We start from the raw sequence: 23239 nt of genomic DNA on the forward strand, positions 1-23239 counted from the left end.
AGAGAGATGAAGACACAAACCACTGAAAACATGAAGCTTGTGAAGATTGTCAGATGGAGCAGCTTGAATGATTTTAGACCGACCTGTGAGTAAAACAATCACTCATAATTCAATCAAATGTTTGAGGGAATCATCTGTGTTTCTGAAATATGCCACTGAATGTGTCCATATTTGTGTTAATTCTGTAAATGGAAGTTGATCTGATTAATATTGTGATTAATGTTTTCATATGTGTTCTCCTGATATATGATTATTCCTTTACTTTTATTAAACTGACTTGTAATGGTTGATGTGGCAAACCAGTGGCGAGGACAAATAAGGGCTAGATGCCAGAACATATAATACTAATGCTCTGAAAATAAAACGAACATGCAAAATAATCATATCTGTTGTGTATATATAATTTGTAAAGTGTAGCCTATTATTACAAATACATAGCGCCTATAACATACTCTTTCATATAATACTGTGCTGGTGCTGTGCTGGATTTCTATTAACAGCAAAGAAACCAATTAACACCCAATAACACCCAATAACACCAGACACAGCGATGAGTGAGAGTAAGCTGCCACCTAGTGGACATAGTTTACTATAGTAAAGTACATACTCGACTCACCGAGGGCCTTTTGTACAGTACACAGCATCCAGACCGCTGAGAGTGATGTGTAGATGAATATGTGAATATGTGCTGCGCTTTCCTCTCAATAACTATAAACACAACAAAAATGAGAAAACTGCAAGTTTTTTTTAATAAACCATAAGAAAAGCATCTGAACACGTCACTATTATTTTATATCAGCTTTACAGTATTAAAGATGAAAACAGTGTCAGTGTCTCGTTTCATCAGAAGTAAAACTTCATTTGCGTGTCATCAACAGATTATCAGCTTTATCATCATCATTATTATTATCTTGTGCAGTTTTAGTGTTGTATGTGTTTGTTCTGTCCCTCTTTAAACTGAAGATAATATTATGTTTCTTCATGGACAGTTTCTGTGGATCCACACACACCTGTAAAGAGTGGATCTGAATCATCAGAGAAGATCAAACATGAGCTGAGATCATGATATCTGAATAAATGATGTGAGGACGCCTGAAACTAATCATGATTTGGATCATGTTTGGCCATCATTTCTGAGATCACTGCAGCTCTGATGATCAGATGATCAATATTTTATTCATATTTCAGTGAATATTGATGAAGATGATGATGAACACGGCATGTGTGTCTTTATAAAGTTTCTTCTGGACTCTGGAGATCCGGACAGCATCTTCATTCATAACAGAACATGATGAACTAATGTTTCCAGACCTTAAATCTTCCTCGAGAACAAACCAGCGGGAGAAATCAACTGTGTCCGTTTATTAGGCTTTGGAATAAGTGTAAATATTATAAGTGTGTAAATGCTATTATATTTTCATATAGTTAAAACAATCTATTTATGTAATTAATTTATACGTTTATTTATAAGTGAAATACTGCATTTTCATCTGGTTGTGACAGTTTTGTGTTTTCCATGTTAAATATGATCCTCCTCATGTGAGTTTCTCTGATACACACACACATACACACACACACACACACACACACACACGCACACGTTTGCATCATTTACTCCTGCTGTTTTCTGTCATTGTGTTTTCCCCGTTTAAGATTCTTTGTCTAAATCAAGTTTTTCCATTTCTTTGACACATTTACTGTAAGAGTAAACTAAAAACTGAATTAATCATGGCAGTAAAAGTCCAGAGACAAACACACTATTATAAATAAAATGCATAAAATGATCAGTTGTGTGTTTGTATTAAAGAGATCTGAGTATAATTTACAGTCTAATCTCACAGATTATTTAAAGTGTGTGTTCACCCATTAATGAAGTTTCTGTCAGTAATTACTCTCCATCATGTCGTTCCAAACCTGTAAGATATTCGCTCATCTTCGGATCTCAAGTGAAGATATTGTTGATGAAATCTGAGAGGTTTCTGATCAGACTATTGTTCATGCGCTGCAGAAAAGACAGAGAGACTAATCAGAGGCCAAGCATTAAAATAATAATAATGTGTAATGTAATGCATTCAGGAAACATTTCTAAGAAATGTATGTGTTAGAAAACAAAGTCTCTGAAGCATGTCTGAGAAAACCTGTTTATCCAGGAGGGTTTGAGACAAAAAATATATATATATTTTTCGCTTGACTATCCAGCAAAACTCACTGAGACTCACTGTGGATATTTATTTCTAATCTTTCTGCATGACTTTAATATGTTTAGAAGGAGGAGGAGGCTCGTCGCCTTCAGGTGTTCCTGATGTTCATGTTCTGCTGCGGTTGCAGAGTACATATGTATGTGTGTGTGCAATATATACAGTGAGGAAAATAAGTATTTGAACACCCTGCTATTTTGCAAGTTCTCCCACTTAGAAATCATGGAGGGGTCTGAAATTGTCATCGTAGGTGCATGTCCACTGTGAGAGACATAATCTAAAAAAAAAAATCCAGAAATCACAATATATGATTTTTTTAACTATTTATTTGTATGATACAGCTGCAAATAAGTATTTGAACACCTGAGAAAATCAATGTTAATATTTGGTACAGTAGCCTTTGTTTGCAATTACAGAGGTCAAACGTTTCCTGTAGTTTTTCACCAGGTTTGCACACACTGCAGGAGGGATTTTGGCCCACTCCTCCACACAGATCTTCTCTAGATCAGTCAGGTTTCTGGGCTGTCGCTGAGAAACACGGAGTTTGAGCTCCCTCCAAAGATTCTCTATTGGGTTTAGGTCTGGAGACTGGCTAGGCCACGCCAGAACCTTGATATGCTTCTTACAGAGCCACTCCTTGGTTATCCTGGCTGTGTGCTTCGGGTCATTGTCATGTTGGAAGACCCAGCCTCGACCCATCTTCAATGCTCTAACTGAGGGAAGGAGGTTGTTCCCCAAAATCTCGCAATACATGGCCCCGGTCATCCTCTCCTTAATACAGTGCAGTCGCCCTGTCCCATGTGCAGAAAAACACCCCCAAAGCATGATGCTACCACCCCCATGCTTCACAGTAGGGATGGTGTTCTTGGGATGGTACTCATCATTCTTCTTCCTCCAAACACGTTTAGTGGAATTATGACCAAAAAGTTCTATTTTGGTCTCATCTGACCACATGACTTTCTCCCATGACTCCTCTGGATCATCCAAATGGTCATTGGCAAACTTAAGACGGGCCTTGACATGTGCTGGTTTAAGCAGGGGAACCTTCCGTGCCATGCATGATTTCAAACCATGACGTCTTAGTGTATTACCAACAGTAACCTTGGAAACGGTGGTCCCAGCTCTTTTCAGGTCATTGACCAGCTCCTCCCGTGTAGTTCTGGGCTGATTTCTCACCTTTCTTAGGATCATTGAGACCCCACGAGGTGAGATCTTGCATGGAGCCCCAGTCCGAGGGAGATTGACAGTCATGTTTAGCTTCTTCCATTTTCTAATGATTGCTCCAACAGTGGACCTTTTTTCACCAAGCTGCTTGGCAATTTCCCCGTAGCCCTTTCCAGCCTTGTGGAGGTGTACAATTTTGTCTCTAGTGTCTTTGGACAGCTCTTTGGTCTTGGCCATGTTAGTAGTTGGATTCTTACTGATTGTATGGGGTGGACAGGTGTCTTTATGCAGCTAACGACCTCAAACAGGTGCATCTAATTTAGGATAATAAATGGAGTGGAGGTGGACATTTTAAAGGCAGACTAACAGGTCTTTGAGGGTCAGAATTCTAGCTGATAGACAGGTGTTCAAATACTTATTTGCAGCTGTATCATACAAATAAATAGTTAAAAAATCATATATTGTGATTTCTGGATTATTTTTTTTTAGATTATGTCTCTCACAGTGGACATGCACCTACGATGACAATTTCAGACCCCTCCATGATTTCCAAGTGGGAGAACTTGCAAAATAGCAGGGTGTTCAAATACTTATTTTCCTCACTGTATATGTATATATATATATATATATATATATATATATATATATATATATATATATATATATAAATATATATGTGTGTGTGTGTGTGTAGGCCTATGTATATGTTAAACAATTATTTTAAAACTAAGTTGAAATAATGCAGGCTAACAGCTTCAACAAAAGCAATTACTATCGATTAACAAGCTCGTTGCTCACAGTAAGACTGTCTTTAGTTTAAAGGTTTAAATGTTATCATTAAAAATCATTTTCCCAGTGGAGAATATTCGGTTACTGACGTCACCGTGACGTGAGCAGCAGATCCTCTGATCCTCAGATCCTGCAGATCCTCAGAGCTTCAGGTTGTGAGGTGGAGCTGTGGATCATGATGTCCAGCACATCTTACAGAAGCTCAGTTAGACTGAGATCTGAGGTATTCAGAGGCTGGAGCAACAGCATCGTGTTCACAGGTGGAAGTGGATCTTATAGCAAGATAAAGCACCACACACACACACACACACACACACACACACACATACACACAAACAGGCGCACACATCTTTGTGGGGACTCTCCATAGACGTAATGGTTTTTATACCGTACAAACTGTACATTCTATCCCCTTACACTAAACCTACCCCTAAACCTACCCATCACAGGAAACTTTCTGCATTTTTACATTTTCAAAAAAATATAATTTAGTATGTTTATTTACCCATTTTCCTCATGGGGACCGCTGGCTGGTCCCCACAATGGAGGTGATCTCAGGTTTTACTATCCTTGTGGGGACATTTGGTTCCCATAATGTAATATAAACCAAAACACACACACACACACACACACACACACACACACACACTGATCAGCAACATGATGAAGAGTTCAAGGTGTTTCCCTGGCCTCCTAAATTCACTAGATTCCTCATCTTCATATCAGATCTATATTTCTCCTCATACTCTGATCTGAACTGAAGCTTTTGAGTTTGCAGTGAAAATCTAGTTGCACCGTCTAGTGGTCAAACACGGTAACACACTTTAATCTTCCATGTCTCGAATTACAGTTTTCTCAACACATTTCTCAATACTTTGGTCAGTCAGTCTCTGTGAGCTAAACTGAGGATGTTCATGTTCTGCTGCGATTGCAGAGAGTTTGTAGAGTCCACTGTGGTTCAGTGTGTTTCTGATGTCAATGAGTGTGTGGCGCCGAACTCTAGAAGACAACCTGACATTTAATAACAGAAGAGGTTGTTTGGGAACAATGAAGCCTGAGAAATATTCTGTGTGATAAGTTAAAATAAAGTTGGTGTTCAAAGTTCATAGACTTACTTTAATCCTTAAGTTTGTTCAATTACAACAATGAAATGTAAAATTGTTGTGCAGCAAAGACTTATTTTCATGTTTCTATTATCAGGTGACAGGTCATGCTAAAGAGGTTCCTGTGTTACTGAGATATAGCCTACGTCTCTGCTCTGTGGGAAAGTACTGTGCAACCATGTGACATTATTGATTCAAAGCTCTCACTGCTGTACCATGACTGTCTCAGCATGTCAGGACACATCAGCACCTCCTTTACTCTGTAAACCCGAGAGATGTTGTTTGTCACAGGATACATGAATCTATTACATGAAAACTGATTAATACAGTAACAACTTACACCTTTACTATGATGTGTAAATATTTCCTGCTGATAAAGATTGAGCAGAAAGAAGAGCTTGTGTTTGAATGTAAAGTGTTATTGTGTGTCAAATGTGGGTCTGTAAAATTATTAGAAAACATGAGATTAGTTTCCACTGTTATGCTTATTAATGATCAGCTATATATTTATTACAGACAGACTTACCCCACAGATATTTTTATATTGCATGTTAAAGGGGTCATATAATGGTACATGCACTTTTACAAGTTGATTGTACTGAAATGTGTGTTGGCAGTGCCTGTACACAACCATCATAAAATGATAAAAATCCATCCAGTGCTTTTATTTTTAATCTCCTTGTATGTTTCCCCCTGTCTCAAATCAAGCCGTTCGATTTTGTGACATCACACGATCGGACGCCCCTCCCACGATTGTTGATTGACAGCAGCGTTTCAACACAGACCCGCCCTCGCTCGTGATAATTAATCATAATCAAATTATGATTAATTTTGTAAAAACAGAGGTCAGCGGTCTATTAGACCCATTTCAATTTGCATATAGGAGTAATAGAAGTACAGATGATGCTGTTATAGCCATAACACATTTTATAAATAGGCATTTAGAGAATTCTAGCTCTTATGCACGTCTCTTATTTGTAGATTTTAGTTCTGCTTTTAATATGTTGCAGACGCATCTCTTAATTGCAAGACTGAATGATTTTAAAGTTCATCCATTTATTCTAAAATGGTATTATTCTTTTTTGACCAATCGTAGGCGGCGGGTCAGTATTAATGGAACACCATCCGCATCCCTCAGGGCTGTGTTAGTTCACCGGGTTTGTTTACTTTGTATACAGATGAGTGCAGAAGGCGTTACTCTAATAATCACATCTTTCAATTCTCAGACGACACTGCAACTTTAGGTTTATTGGAAAAGGAAGAGGACTTGTCTGAATATCTTTCAGAGATTGGAAGGTTTGTGAATTGGTGTGAGGACAACCACCTAGCTCTGAATGTCAATAAGACAAAGGAGATGTGTTTGACCCTAGAGGAGTTGGGGATCACAGGCCGGTGATCATCCATAATGAAACCATCACACAGGTCCCTTCATATAAATATCTGGTGTCTTTTTTGATAATTCACTGACATGGACTATCCATGTAGATAATCTCTGTAGTAGGTTACAACAACGGTTGCATTTCTTACGTCGTCTGAGACTTTTTGGTGTCAATCAAAAGTTTATGCTAATCTTCTATCAGGCAGTCTTTGAGAGCTTAATTAGATACAGTATTACAGTCTGGTTTGGTCATTTGTCTGTACAACGTAGAACTAAACTGTTCAGGATGATCCACACTGCTTGGAAAATTATTGATGTGAAAGAACAGACATCATTGCAGACTATCTATGAACAGGCTACTCTAACAAAAGCTAAAAAGATTGTATGTGATCCATCTCATGTCTTGTACTTAGAGTATGAGTTGCTGCCTTCTGGGAGGAGGTTTAGGGCCCGTCGCTGCAGATTGAACAGATTTAAAAATTCATTTATCCCTGTTCCTGTAAAGATGTTAAATAATGGGGGTATGGAGCTGTAATTGTAAATAAATAAATATAATCATTATATTATAAATATAATATAATCAATATATATATATATATTTTTTTTTTTTTTTTTTTTTTATTATTGTCTGGTCTGTTGATTACTGTGTGTTAATTGTGTACTGACTGCAGCATGGGTGATGGCCCAAGAAAAAATTCCCCATGTGGGACAATAAAGTTTTACCTTGCCTTTTGTATTTGATCAAACCCCTTGCAGGTGCATGGTGCTGCCATAATGAGTACACCTGGTGGATTTAGAGTTAACTTCCTTGCTCAAGGACAGAATGACCTGTTATTCACTTTGTCATGTCAGGGATTAGATTTATATGAGGTGCTGTAACTTTGTTGCTCCAGAGTTAGAGGTTTACCTGTTAGACTATAGCAACTTCTCCAGTACTGGGCCTAGCCCAAACCATGAAAAACATCCCAAGACCATTATCCCACCTTCACCATTGGTCCATATAATTTTGCCTACAGTATATAGTGTAGCAAGGTACAATTTTTAATAATTTAAGGGGATTAATTAAATTTTAGGGGACCCCCCAAGAGTCCTAAGTAATTTCGAACCCGACCAACCTGTTTGTTCCTCTGTATCTTCATCTCTGATTCTGCAGGATTCCTCCTCAAACTCCATCTTTCAGTCGTTTCTCCTGTGGGAAGATGGGAATAATCCCAGGATTTAATCTCTCATGGCTTCACTGACTGAAGGAGTGAACTGTCATCACACAATCCTCTCAGTTATCCAGCTTTAAGTGTTTCGCTCAAACAGTCATTTACAAACAATTTCATTATTTCAGTTTCTAACTCATCTAGTGTCGCTTTTACATCATATTTATCATAGACTGATTCAGTTAAAGAATTAGGGAGTTTTATGCTTCAACAAATAAACATTCTTGAACTCAAAATGTCTTTATTATATGGTATTTCTGAAATAACAAATTCTTCAGTTGCTCATATTGTGTTACATCTTGTCTATCAGGTTTCATTAACTTATTACATAAAATATTGCTCAACACAATTCATAACCTTCACAAATGTGTCATGTGTTTACACGCGTAAATCTAAATTGGACATGATGACTAAAGGAAATAATTCGTTTTTAAACTCTGATTCGGATTAATTCAGAGTTTGACCAAACATTTGATATTTATATTTTACCTGGTAATTAATATAATTAATACAATAAATGTACTAACAGTTTGAAACAGCAGATTTCCAGCAGCGTGTTGTTCTTGTCCTCCAGTCTCCTCCGTTTCTCCTCTGACTGTGACTGAAAGCAGCGGCTCGGGTCAGTGTCGACACCTTGTGGACAAACTCATTAACACACACTGATTTAATATGAGCTACACTAGTTTTCAGGTTCCAAATTAAAATACTGTTTGTAGTAAAAAAAACTTAACCAATGTGATTAACGTTGCTATCATTTACTAAGTTAAATGGAGTAAAGTTGAAATAAAGTGAAAATAAGGTGCGCTGCTGCCATCTCGTGGTTAAAAGGTTTCTCTTTGAACAGATCTCTCACAATTTTTTTTAATGTAAATGAATATATTTCAAACATTTTAGATTAGATTATATGTAGGCTGTTTCTAAAGATCCTATTAGATTAATACATGTCCATTATGTCTTGATAAACCTTCCTGTAGTTTCCATGTTCACCACACGATGGCGCATCACACACAGGTTCAGTGTAACGAAAGACGTGAAAATATATTTATAAACGATTTATTTATACAAGTTCACTTTCCTCATATTTTGAACATACATAGCTCAATGACCTAATGATATTAAAAAAATAAAGTTAATATAAATAGCGGAGCACAACCTAACACTTTTTGACTTTCTCAGTTTGTGCAAATCTAGGCCTACTTACCCAGCAAGCAATTTTTCGTCTAATAGACGTCTAATAGCCGTCAAAACACAGCCCAGACGTCTAGGCTAAAACGAGGCTAATTTTGGGCTGTCAGTGAAAATCTAATAGACGTCTAAACATAGCCCAAGAATAGACAGCTATTGAATGACCACATATATACGTCAAATAGACGTCTAACCATAGCCCAAGAATAGACAGCTATCGAATGACTATATTTATACGTCTAATAGACGTCTAACCATAGCCCAAAAATAGACCAGTCATCAATTTGACAGCTATTAAACGACTACATATATACGTCTAATAGACAGGCAATATGGGTCTAGGCTAAAACAAGGCTGATTTTGGGCTGTCAGTGAAAATCTAATAGACGTCTAGCCATAGCCCAAGAATAGACTAGTCATCAATTACACTACATATACATGTAATAGACAACAAAATGAGGCATAAGGATTCTTTTCACTCAAATATAACAGGTTCTCATAAATGAAAATCCATCCAAACTAATTGAATATAAAGGATTTATTTAGAACAATTATATTAACAACTTAGACAACATTCAAACATAAAAATGAACAAAAAAAATATTGGAAAATATGTAAAACAACTTAAGATACTAACATTTTTAAGAATTAATTGTTAGCTTTATATCCATAACCACCACCGCCTGCTCTCCCTGGTGCTTGTTTAAAATGACCAGAAATTGCATTTTTTATTTCCCATTCAGTCGCCGAAGGAAAGTTGGTCATCACTGCGTCTGCCAAATGAGAAAAAGAAAAAAATTATTGCTCAAGAAAAGCATTGATGACAATCATGTTGAACTAATTACAGTCATTCACTTTTGCTAGGATGCACACTAGAGCTGACCAATATAGAGTTAACGGAATATAGATTGAGACTATATAATTTATATCAATATAGACAATAATTTATATCAATATTATTAATAAATTAATAACAATATTTGAAAAATTTTGCCTGCATAATGGTGATGCACTAATTATATATATATACACATACACATATACATACATACATATATATATACACATACATATATTTTAGGGGTGTAACGATACACGTATTGAGCCATTCTGTACGAGGCTTTCGGTTCGATTTCAGTACGGATTTTTAAACAGAACTGTTCGTTAGACAATTTTTACTGCTGACCAAAAATTTTTAATTACAAATGTAGGCACGTCAAAAAGCGCGCTCAAATGTAAGAGAAATCATAACAAATCGTGACAACAATCGTGCTCTTTCAGGTAGTGACCATATAGACCTGCATTATATGACTGACTGACAGACAAGAACAGTTTGACTTAAAAATATCAAAATTGAAACTACTTCAGAAACAAAGACACCTACATCTTGGATTCCCTTAAGGTAAGATAAAACATGCCAAAAAAAAGTGAACTATCCCTATAAATCATTCTTTATCACTTACTCATATAACTCTAATGAACATAAAAAGATACTTATAGGGGTAGTTCACTTTAAAAAAAATCATGTAAGCATTTACTCACTTTCACTTGGTTCCAAACCTGTATGGCTTTCTTCTGTTGAACACACACAAAAAATATATATTTTGAAGAATGTTGGTAACAAGACATTTAATGGTAGTCAGTGACAAGTCTTCTGTATATTCAATTGCTGTACTTTGTTGACTGATTGCTGGATAATTTGCAATAAACAGTGTCTTTAAATCAAATAAAGTGGATTACATCACTCCAGTTGTGAGGTTTTTACACTGGTTATCTGTCTGTCAAAGAATTCATATCAAAATACTACAGCTGGTTATTAAATTAATTAACATTTTAAGGCCAAAGTAAATTTCTAATCTTCTGATGCATTATGAACCATCCAGAGCAGACCTCTCAGGTCATCTGGGACAGTAGCCAGCTACTTTTATATCAAATTTATAAGTCAAAATACAAAACATGGAGAAGCAGCATTCAGTTTTTATGCACCATTTCTGAAACAAATTCACTGGAAACTGAATGTATGCTGCATATTTTAATTCTTTTAAATCAAGTTTAAAGACTTTACTGTTTGCCACTACCTTTTATTAATTGGAAAGGAAAAAAATATTTTTTTATAATTTCTTTTCATGTTGCACTATGTTGCTGTTAAGATTTATGTAAAGTAGGCTACTTTGAAAATTTGCATTAAATCAAAAACTATTATTTCTTACTCTAATCTAAAAACAAAAATATATTGGTAGCTTTAATAATAATAAAAAATAGTAATGATAATATTCATAGTTTCATGCTTACCACCTTGAATTTAGATATGAGCACACAGTTGCAATAACACGTGCAGCAGGTAACGTTAACTTGTTGGAGAAAAATAGTACTCTGCAACGGTAATGTTAAAATGTCACGGTTTCTACACATTATAACAACTAACTAATTTAAACAATGAACATAACAAAAATAACACGCATACTTACAAGATCGAAGTAGAAATTTGAAGGTTTTCAGAGTGTTGCTCGCCCGTTGCTCTCTGACAGCAGCCTGAGCCTCGTGTAAAATAAAAATGAAAATGGAGGAAATGTGTATCGCGAGATCTGCTAAAGTGATCTAGTCGCGCAATGCCAGTAGTCCCAGTAGTCATGTCTCAGTAGTGTTTCGATTGTGCCATCTAGCGGTTGAGAAATGCCATTGCATTTGATTTAATTTGAAATGATAGACAGTCATATCGTAGATTGATTATGTTAGCCTATGTTTATGTGTGACAACAAACATTAAGCTGTGTGAGCGAAAACATTTTTAAGACTAATATTCTTATACTAGCTCGCTGGTCTGAATCAGGTCTATAGGTCTATTGCTTTGATTTCGCCAGGTGGGCTAAAGCAGACCGCATATAGCCCGTCCAATTCAGAGCTAAATCGTGACTACAGATCGACCATGTCGTGAAATGACACATTGAACCTTGTAGATATCATTACCAATGCGAACGTGATGAAATATCAACCATTTCATGCACTTCCTGGCAAAAAACTATAATTAATCAGTTTTGAATAATAGTGGGCTACAATTAGCCGGGTCTGAATACGAGCTAAATCGTGGCTACGCACAGCCTACACTACACATATAACGTGTAAAATAAAGCAAACTAAACAACTTGTAATCACAGTTGACTTTGCTTACATGATGGAATATCATACATCTCACAAGTTATTTTGGAAAAAAATACATTTATCCAGATTAAATGTTATTTGGGCTTAAAGTGGGTTACACATAGCCGGACTATATCGGGTCTATATTTAACCCAGACGTTGAAATGACGGCTATTGCCTGCTGGGTATGGTTCAGAGTATTTATTTTTCCCACATTCATTTCCCACATGTATATTACACTTATGTGGTTTAAATCTCTTATGTGGGACATGCATGTTAATTGGGTGTGTGAAAGACTTCAGCAGAGATTGTATTTTTGACGAATAGCCTATTTATGGAGTAAAACACAACCTAACACAGGGCTCGCTGTAACACACTTGTTTTAAATACTTCCACACATGCTAGCATGACGAAACCTAGTGTACTTACTAGATGCCATTTCAACACTATTTAGAGAAAGAAAATCAGAAATCTTTTGAAGATATCACCGAACATTTATTTAAACATAGCAAAAGTAAATTTCTTACTTGTGGTAATTTTTCATCTCTATATTTGGTGTTTATTTTAAATTAGACAAATCTGATATTATTTTAATCTCTGATATGTTAGTTGAGCTAGTTCTTTAAAGCTTCACTAACTAGCAGAAGACACTAGCTGGGTTTAAACCGCAGTTGTGCAGGTATTATTGTGTTCTGAACGGCTGTATATCTGTGTTTCCCATGTGTTCATTCAACTCAAAAATTATTTTATTTTTAATTATTAAAAAATGTCATTATTTTATATTAAAAAGTTAATAATTGTATTTTATTGATAAAATAGTTTAGTTTGTCTTGTATTTTTTTATATAAGATCAGACAGCATTTTAATGTTATGAACCATGTTGTCACATTTCACTTCCAGTCTTTCGGGGAATATCAAGACAAAAGTGGCCTATTTCTCCCCTTTCGCCGCTTTCCTCCTTTCGGGTCGCGGGTTTCTGCCTGATCTTGATCTCATCCAGACTCCTCCATCTGTCACGATCGTCTGCATCTTCTCTACGCCACACCACTCCACGTCTGTCCTGATGGTGTCTTTCCAGCGGTGTCTTTCCCCTCTTTCTCTTTCCTCCGACTGGCATCTCCTCATGTCCGCCTCTTCATCTCTCCGGCACACGTGTCCAAACCTTCTTTTCCTCATCAGATCTTGTATTGGCATTACTTGTGCTTGCTTCCTTATCTCTTCATTAGTCTGGTGTTCCTCTAGACTTCAGGACAGTCCCTCAGCATCCGCATCCCACAGGATCCTATCTTGTCTGCCAGGTTTCCTGCTATGGGCCATGTCTCACTTCTGTACAGTAGGGCTGCTCTTATAGCTGTCCTATAGATGAGTGTTTTTAACTTTGTTGGTATTTTCAGTAGCCATAAATAATCGATTTCATTTGTTTTAATTGTGACATTAATTCATGCTAATTAATTTTGGCCTCCATATAGCTACTGTGTGCGCAAATTTTATTTTTGATATAGATAGTAATAGGAATATATATATATATATATATATATATATATATATATATATATATATATATAATTTTTATTTATTTATTTATTTATTTATTGTTGGTTTTCTACAAAAAAGGTTGTATTAAAAGCAGCAAAAATTAAAGGGAGATCATGTTTGATGAATAATAACTTTAGTATTGTTTTAAAAAAATGAGGCTGGTCAAAACATATAGGCTAAAGTTACTCTTCTCAAACTCTGATATTTAAATCTCAATCTGAACTTTTCTTCTTCTTCTTTGACTGTTTAGAATCTGTTTTGTGTGTTATTATGTTCATGTGAAATAGTTTGAAAGGCTATCCAGGACTCTCTGGAAGAAGAGATTTAGTTTAATCTCAATGGGACCTTCCTGGAAAAATAAAGGATAAATAAAAATAAAATAAATATGGATGATCATGTGATCTTGTGTTGATCTGCTGTAATACTGAAGATCTCCAGTAGAGAGAGACACTGATACACTGAACTGTGTGTCTCTACATCTCAATCTCATCATAACATTGAGTGTGTTTGCAGTCAGAACTCACATGAGCTTTTCTCACAGAGTTATAATATCCTCCTGTGAGCCAGCATCTCATTCTCTTCTAATGTAGGACATTTATATCAGTGAAATCATATGATATGCCATAGACAGCAGAACAAAACATCTTTAGGATTTATCATTATAAAAATGCTGGAATCTCACTAGTGTTTTCACAATTTTCTGACAACGATGTTCACTAAATCCCTCTCACATTTTCAGACAAGCTAGACAGAAGTTATCGAATGTTATCATTTTTGTTTTTAAAACCATTGGCATTTACTTTACATTTATTTAGCAGACGCAGAAATGAATACAAGTCAATCAGCTTTATTTCTCTAGCGCTTTATACAATACAGACTGATAAAGCAGCGTTACAGTAACCAGTGAAGATCTATGATGCAAACAGAATTAAATTCGAGAGGAATGAAGAGGAAATAAACAGATAATATAAAGTTTCATGCATCTTTCAGAAAAGTGCAAGCTATGATATTAAATAAATGATCAGCTGATGCAAAATATTTCAACTCTATTCATCATCTTAAACATAATGACTATAATGAAGTTGAAATGAATTTGTCTTCATTTAGTGTCTGATCGAGAGGTTTGCTCGTCTCTGATTCCTCAGATCAACTCTTCTGAACTCTGTGTGAATCACGAGAGACTGTAAATCAAGAAACACACAGATCTGGTTATTATCTTCATCAGTTATTACAGTAGATGGACTGACACTCAAGACCAGAGGAGAGTAAAGATGACAGTTTTACTCTGATTAACTGAAACATGAACATTATATGCAAAAGTCTGACAACTTTCCAGGTCGTATTGTTTGTTATTTGCCAAACTGACTCAAGGACTTTTGAAAGCATGTGAAACATGTTAGTAATTTCACTGAAGCGTCTTCTAACATAGAGAAACTACAGTGATGAATGCACAGTTTGGATTGTATAACTTTAATATAATCACCTCTTCGCTAGAAAATCTCTTTTCTTCATGTGTTCATGAGATCTTCATGATAATCTCGTCTAAACGACATTACAACATAAAAGCAATTTATAACTTTTTAAGTGACAGCTCTTAAAATAATGTCTGACAAAATATTAAATATTCCAGAATGCCTGTTTTATATATTTCGTAACCTGTAATCTGAGAATTTATATTGCAGATACATTTATTGAAATTGAATTTCTTATTCAGACATTAATCATTAATGTTGGTGTTCAAAGGATTCATTTGAGCCTAAAATTCTCTCCATATGAACAACATAATTCACTAATTTTACATAATCAGCCCTGTCCGTTTTTCCAAAAGTGATTTACCATAATGAATATTAGAAGGATTAAGATTCAGATGAACACTGATTCTAGATCAGTCCACTGATCCACACACACGGTCTGATCACAAAAGACAAAGAGAAACATGAGATCATTCTTTATTGGATTATATTTGAAAAAAACAGAGTGAAAGTGTATCTTCAGAATGCATTATTAACATGTTAGTGCAGTTTTCAGTCCAGTGCTGTTAGTGTGTGTGTGTGTGTGTGTGTGTGTGTGTGTGTTAGTGTGAGTCTTTCTCTTTGTCAGCTCTTAAAGCTTCATGGGTGAACAGACCCCTAAACCTACCCATCACACACACACACACACACACACACACACTAATCCGACCCCTAAACCTACCTATCACACACAACTTTCTGTTTTTACATTTTCAAAAAACCTTTAATTACTTTTTTTTTATACCAGATTTACAAATGAGGACGTTCCTAACTGGAGGGTTTCTACCATCTTGCTGATAACGTTTCTTTAGTCATTCATCAGTCTTGTAGACTGAAACCCTGCAGGAGATCCACCCTTACACCGTGATGTGACGCAATATGATAGATGTGAAAATATCATTGCATGCATGTATAGTTTTGCAGTGTCACATGACACACTCAAAAAAATAACTCTTTGAATGAACATAAAAAAATCATGGAAATGATTCCCACATGATGAACTTGCTTCATTTCAGCATTATCCAATTCTGTTATTCCAATTTAATGTACTTACATTGGGTCAAATGAATTTATTAAGGTTGATTCAACTTATTTACTATGGTTGGACACAGCTTAATTTAATAGTGTTAGCCCAACTAATTTGCAATGTTTTGGACCAACTAATTTACTTAATTTGCATTCAACTTATGTGTTTGTTATTTTCATTCATCCATTAATATTTCATTTATTTTAGTGACACATAATTAAATTGATAGACTATAGCTAGCTATTTGCTAACAGCAGCACATATTAGCATTTTAAATGCTAAGATTTACATGCTCCTTCAACCAAAGCAGTTAAAATTAACCATATCAGTCCACAGCCAAACAAAATGCTCCACACTACTCCACAATGGTAACCCACTGTAATTTAAATGGTTCTAATAATTCCAATGTAATTGAACATTAAACACAATTACACACTATCAAGTCTTCCCTTTTCTCATTTTCTCAAAAAAACATAAAATAACACTTAATTTTTAACCTTAATTCAACCATATGCAAAGCATGCTGGGAACTAACAAGCACTGCCCAGTTTCAGTTAATGCAACACAAATCATTCATGTAATCCAACACAAACGGATTAAGTAAACTTAAATTTTACATATTAAGCAGATTGAACACAATCAAATTAAGTTAGGGCAAAATGGCAGCTGGCGTCGCACTATACTGCCATGTAAGAAATTTTTACTTAACATAAATGGTTTGTGTTTAGACAACACGTTAGGATTTTGTACTGTTAAGTTGAGACATAATTACGTGGACCTTAATAGAAAAAAACATTTCAAGTCAACAAACACAATTATTATAAGTAAACTAAACATAAATATATTATGTAAAGTGCACAACCTTCCTAGTTCATTTTTTTGAGTGCAAATCCATTCTTATAAAACGAAAATAATTTATGTTTGGTTTAACCTTCTGATGTACTTAACATGATTATCAAATTTGAAATTCGCATCCAGAATAATCCCAAGGTACTTGACTTCATTCACTGCTTCTGTTACTTCATTTTTGATCTGCACCTCAAATATATCGCTTACAGGCCTATTTCCTTTGGAGAAACACATGGAAACTGTTTTCTTAACATTAAGAGATAAATGAGATAACTCAAGCCATTTAGAGATCTTCTGTAATGCCTTTGTCAGGTGTTCATCTGCAGACTGGGTGTTTTAGTGGAAACATGGACCACAGTGTCATCAGCACATCTGACAGTTGGCGCCCGGTGTGTGTGTACTATATTTTGGGGACAAATTTGTACCCAGAAGTGACCAAAACCTGACAAAATCTTTAAAAACTGCACATTTCTTGTCTATTCCACCCACCGCCACTTATACCAACGACGGAAATAAGTGCAGTTACAAGAGCTAAATATGTGGGAGAGCGCTGCTATAGAGAGTGACGATATTGCATTGCAAGGTAGCACTTCAAAGTCAATACCAAATCAAAACTAGTTAGCACATTATGGTTATTATGGACAAAATATGGTTATGGTTACACTTAAAATAGTTACAAAATAGATGTATGAGATGACGATAACTTATACCAATAATCTTACCCAGCATATATGAAAAATCTTACCAGAGAGAGAGAGAGAGAGAGAGCAACAGTCACAATCTTCTTTTATCCTTTTCTGACCATGTGACTAAAACCCCAAATGTAAGAAGTTCAAACTGACCAATCAGAAAATTACAACTTCCCTTTCATGAAGAGTATCAGCAAAATATTCAGTGTAACCAAACACAGAGATTCAATTGAATTAATGTCCAAAAACAAGTCAAATGGACAAAATACAAATACGCAGAAATCATATCAGTTTCAGAAATGTTTCAAAAGCATTAATGGGAATACAAATATTTGTACTTGGATAAAAATGAGAAAAACTGACATACATTTTAAAATTTAACTTGGTGAGACAAATGATTACTTAAGTGATAAAGTAAATCCAAAGAAAAACAAAACAAACAATTACTGGATGATATTGACAGTTATAATTCAGTCTAGATGTAAAGACTTAAATTTTATTGTATGCATTAATTTTGTGAGTCAGAATCAGATGCAGATTTGACTTTGTGTGAAGATGTGTCATCTATACGGCTGCATTTAGCTGTGGCTGTGTGTAAATTCATCATTCCCCAGAACCAGAGGTGAGGAGGTTTTACAACTGTGATGCAGATGTGGTCCTGTGGTTGTAACGGAGCCAGCCTGAGAATGAGTATGAGGCGTGATCTGGCTCAATCTCCAACACCAATGTTTCAGTTAAGGGGAATGATAAAGTGCAAAGTTCAGAGTTACTGAATCCTGTTGTGAGGAAAACATTTTCGTGGTTAATGCAATTGTGAATCACACTGTAGCCACATGGTAATTCTCTGTTCCTTTACGTGGTTTTACTGCAGCTATATGGAAAATAGCAGAGTGGAGACAAACAAATTTAACATAGTCACACATGCAACTTGAAATTGCTATGTAAAACAATTATTCCAGTTTACACAAGATACATGGCCTAGAATGCATATTATCTACAACCTTTTAACCTAAGTGTTTCATACAACACTTACAGTAAAGCAATCATGTGTCTTAAAGAATAAACGTAATTAGCCTATGTGCACATGTAGCACAAACAACTATAAATTGTGTTCTATTCACAATGTGTTTTGCACAATTACAAATTTGAAAAAACAAACATGATCATTGCAATTTGGATATTAAACTTGTTGTTATTGGGCTGCTAACACACTAGCTAAACTGACAGCATGACATGTATTGTCATGTACTATCATTATAGGCGTGTATCAACAGAACACAGACTGGTTTCGTTCTCTGTGTTGTTTCAGCATTGTTTTCATCTATAAATTAGTGTATTTCTCAAATAATTAAGTAGTTTAACAGATTCCCAGTGTAGAGATGGTAAAACTGGTGTTATATGATGATATTGTCTTGATCTGGTAATAACTCTAGCTGCTGTATTTTGCACTATAACTGTAGTTTGTTGATTGATAATGATCAGGATAATCTAGTAATGCATTACAGTAATCCAGTCATGAACGCTTTATGAGCTTTTCTGCATCAGAAACATGTTCTGTATTTTGGTGTTTCTGAGGTGAATAACGCTGAAGGATCAGCCAGATCTTTAACTGGACATGATGAAGAAACACACACTGATGCAGATTGTTTACAAGAGATTCTGTGGACAGGATTATGGCCAATCAATAATATCATGTTATTTATGATTATCAGCATTTATTATAAGAACATTACTGGTCATCCATATCTTTAACACACTCTGGCAACTTGGATATAAATGTCATTCGTCTGATTATTAATAAGCATAACAGTGGAAACTAATCTCATGTTTTCTAATAATTTTACAGACCCACATTTGACACACAATAACACTTTACATTCAAACACAAGCTCTTCTTTCTGCTCAATCTTTATCAGCAGTAAATATTTACACATCATAGTAAAGTTGTTACTGTATTATTCACAGTTTTCATGAATCATTTTTTTTTTAGTCAGATTTGTGTCATCAGCTCTTCCTCTGCTCTAAAATCATTTTACTCATTTTTATCTTCATGAAGTTGATCATGTAGAGAATAACACTGGATCTGAGCCAGATTCAGACACATCAGTCCTGCCAAACCAGTTTCGTATATTTCATATTCTGTTATTCAAAACACGCACAGATTTGTAAAGACGTCAGAATGGGGAAGAAATGGGGTTTATTTAAACCTTTGCTTTGCTTTTATTGCTTTGCTTAAGGCATTATTGTTGAGTTCAGAAACTCTTGATCTACTGATCTAGAGTTTACAGAGTAGAAGTGTGTCAGTGTAACTGTGTGTGTTATTGTATGTTCTGTATTATATGAGGTATTATTTCTATATCTCGACCAATAGATGTGTTTCAGTGACCGACACAGAAACTGTTATGTAGAGATCCAGAGCTGACAACTGATATAATGATGATTTAATAATAACATCAAATGACGGAAATATAATTTGTACAGACAGTTGAATAGATAGTTAAGTACATGCTACGTTAGGTAAAAGTAAGGTGCACAGTCACTGCTTTCCTGGTGCTCGTGTTTCTGAAATCGCTGCTCGCGTTCCCGAGATTCTGAACGATGACGAGCGCGTCGGAACTGTGGTCCTGCACGCGGGAGGGGCCGACATCAGGCTGCGCCAGACGGAGATTCTGAAAAAAGACTTCAGGAATCTGATCGATACCAACATTATGAAGCTGCAGACTCAGAGCCTGCATCTACAGTCCCGCACCCAGAGTCCCGCATTCTCAGACCCCTCGTTTTTCGAGACAGCGCCTCCTGCTGTTCCGAAGATCGTATAACACCCTAATCCAAATGCCATTGAAAACAATAGGATGCAATATTATATTACGGTCTCGTTTTATTTAAAGTTATCCAAATAAATATTTGCGTTCCCTGCTTAATGCATGTGCCAAAAAAACTCATTGTGTTCTCTGACTAACAAATTACCCCTTAGTTATTTTTTGAGCGTGGGTGAAATTGAAAGAAAATTACTGATGGAAGTGATACAATTACAGATTGAAGTATCTTCTGAAAAATATTATGTGATATTATATTGCTACAATATTGCTACAATGTTTTTTTTTTATTCAAATTCGAATTTTTCTTTCAGTTCAACCTATAATGGTCTAATTAACATTATACCTTGCTAACATTACAAAACCTAACATTGCTAACATTTTTGATATTTTGAATGCAAAGCAAAACTCAAATAAGAACAGACAAAACACCAATAATAAACAATTCTGTACTTTATTTAACGATCACCTAAACATCATCTTGCTGTAAACAGGACAAAGCAAAGAAAAAAGGAAGAAAGACTTGTGTTAGTGACTTTACTTTTCGTCTTTAATTGCATAAAAAAACCTCCTCATTTATAAGTCGCTTTGGATAAAAGCTTCTGCTAAATGAATAAATGTAAAATGTAATGTAAATGCATAATAATTACTTTCTGGTGGGCGAATGCTCCTTCTTTTTTCCTTTTTTTGCAATCACTGTCAAATTCCTCGACTTCACTAAAATAAAAGATGAATGCCATTGTCAAAAATATTGTGTAATAATAAATAATATATTTTTTTGCAAATGCAAATTACAAGCATACCTAGTGTGAATAGGGCCACAGAGGAACACCTCCTCAGCCTCTTGCCAGGATAATGCCTGCATCTCATATAGGCCATGAATGATGGCCTGTCCATATAAATAAATTAATTAATATATAAAACATTTCAGTCAATACAAATTAAAAGAAGGAACCCAAACAAAAGACCAAATGACACATTCTAGCTCACATGTTAATATATACTGGTTAATACATAGTGAAGGCATAGTAAATTTGATTATTAGGCAATTGTATGAGTTGTAAATGGCTGGCAACAACTTCATATCACAGTTAAATTAATATTGATTAATTTTAATACTTACGTTTAATAAAAACTAATTTAAGTAGTCTACATAAATTATATAAAGTAAAATAATTAATATTAACACACTTAATGTATTTAATTGGTCTACTTTATATCAACTAATTTTAATCAAATTTTTACAATGGCTTGTCTACAAAAAGTCCAAGGTTAAAGGCTAACGTTAGCTATCAAAATATTTTCGGCGAAAAAACATAGCCTACATTAACGGCTCAAATTTTGTTACAAACTAAATATTAAATGGACTATTCATATGTTGGTGTATCGTTGAGCTATAAAGTAGTTTGATTAAAAAAGAAATCGAATGAGTATGATTCGCTAAATAAAATTGACGATACTCACGTTTCGGCTTAAGTTCTTCAAATGTTTATCCGATCCAATTTGATAGGAGGCGCTGTCTCGAAAAACGAGGGGTCTGAGAATGCGGGACTCTGGGTGCGGGACTGTAGATGCAGGCTCCGAGTCTGCAGCTTCATACTACTCATCGATACGGTACGCAGCACATCGCCCGAAACAACGATCATTGTGTCAGGACCGCTTCCCACGTACTGACTAGGACATGAAAAGTTGAGTAGATTGTTCGCGCTAAATGAATGGTTAATGTCATGGTGCAGTGAGCAGAAACTGCTCTTTCTAAATAATTGGAATCTGTTTTGGGAGCGTCCTAGGCTTTTCCGTGCTGATGGCCTACACCCAAGCAGATTCGGAGCAGATCTTTTGTCGGATAACATCTCCAAAATGTTAAATACCTTTTGACTAGTAACCAAAAGTCCAAATCATAGTCTCTGCTGCACCAATTTAACTGATATAAATACTAGTGTTGAACATTGCATAGAAACTGTGTCTATTCCTCGTTTAGTGAGACCAAATAATAAATCTACTGCAGGATCTAGGAACAATCTAATTGTTATTAAACCAGAAAATGTTGCTATTAGTAAACAAAAACAATTTTTAAAGCTAGGTCTTCTAAACATTAGATCACTCGCACCTAAGGCAGTTATTGTAAATGAAATAGTCACAGATAATAGCTTCGATGTACTTTGCCTTACTGAAACCTGGCTTAAACCAAATGATTATTTCGGTCTAAATGAGTCTACTCCATCTGGATACTCCTATAAGCATGAGCCCCGTCTGATTGGTCGTGGCGGCGGTGTTGCAACAATCTATAGAGATATTCTCAATGTTACTCAGAAAACGGGTTATAAGTTTATTTCGTTTGAAGTACTTGTACTAAATGTTACGCTCTTAGATGTTAGAAAAACATCCCTATTATCTCTAGCCTTGGCTACCGTATATAGACCGCCTGGGCCTTACGCTGATTTCCTAAAAGAGTTTGCAGATTTTCTCTCAGACCTATTAGTCAATGTCGATAAAGCATTAATTGTTGGAGATTTTAACATACATGTAGACAATCCAAATGATGCGTTAGGGGCTGCGTTTACAGATTTATTAAACTCCTTTGGGGTCAAGCAAAACGTCACCGGACCAACTCATCGTCTTAATCATACACTCGATTTAATTATATCA

The 23239-nt window shown here is 35.4% G+C and overlaps 3 long non-coding RNA genes across 3 annotated transcripts in view; all 3 read right to left on the reverse strand.

Annotated features, from left to right (window-relative positions):
• The window catches only part of LOC311096850, a 122556-nt gene extending 114735 nt beyond the window's left edge, over positions 1-7821 (reverse strand). Inside the window, exon 1 of the long non-coding RNA XR_014609154.1 lies at positions 7748-7821. This is a non-coding gene — a long non-coding RNA (uncharacterized lncRNA). The remainder of the gene's footprint in view (positions 1-7747) is intronic.
• A 1628-nt stretch (positions 7822-9449) lies between these two features.
• Positions 9450-11579, reverse strand: LOC311098226. Its single transcript, XR_014609413.1, has 3 exons — positions 11494-11579; positions 10568-10600; positions 9450-9798 (listed from the first exon to the last, which is right to left on the reverse strand). It is a non-coding gene; the product is annotated as an uncharacterized lncRNA (long non-coding RNA).
• A 9427-nt stretch (positions 11580-21006) lies between these two features.
• On the reverse strand, positions 21007-22190 carry LOC311097075. The gene is made up of 4 exons (XR_014609186.1): positions 22055-22190; positions 21394-21479; positions 21241-21307; positions 21007-21074 (listed from the first exon to the last, which is right to left on the reverse strand). It is a non-coding gene; the product is annotated as an uncharacterized lncRNA (long non-coding RNA).
• Positions 22191-23239: the final 1049 nt, after the last annotated feature.

Source organism: Abramis brama (assembly GCF_963993115.1).
Source record: "Abramis brama genome assembly, chromosome: 15".
Lineage (NCBI taxonomy): Eukaryota > Metazoa > Chordata > Actinopteri > Cypriniformes > Leuciscidae > Abramis > Abramis brama.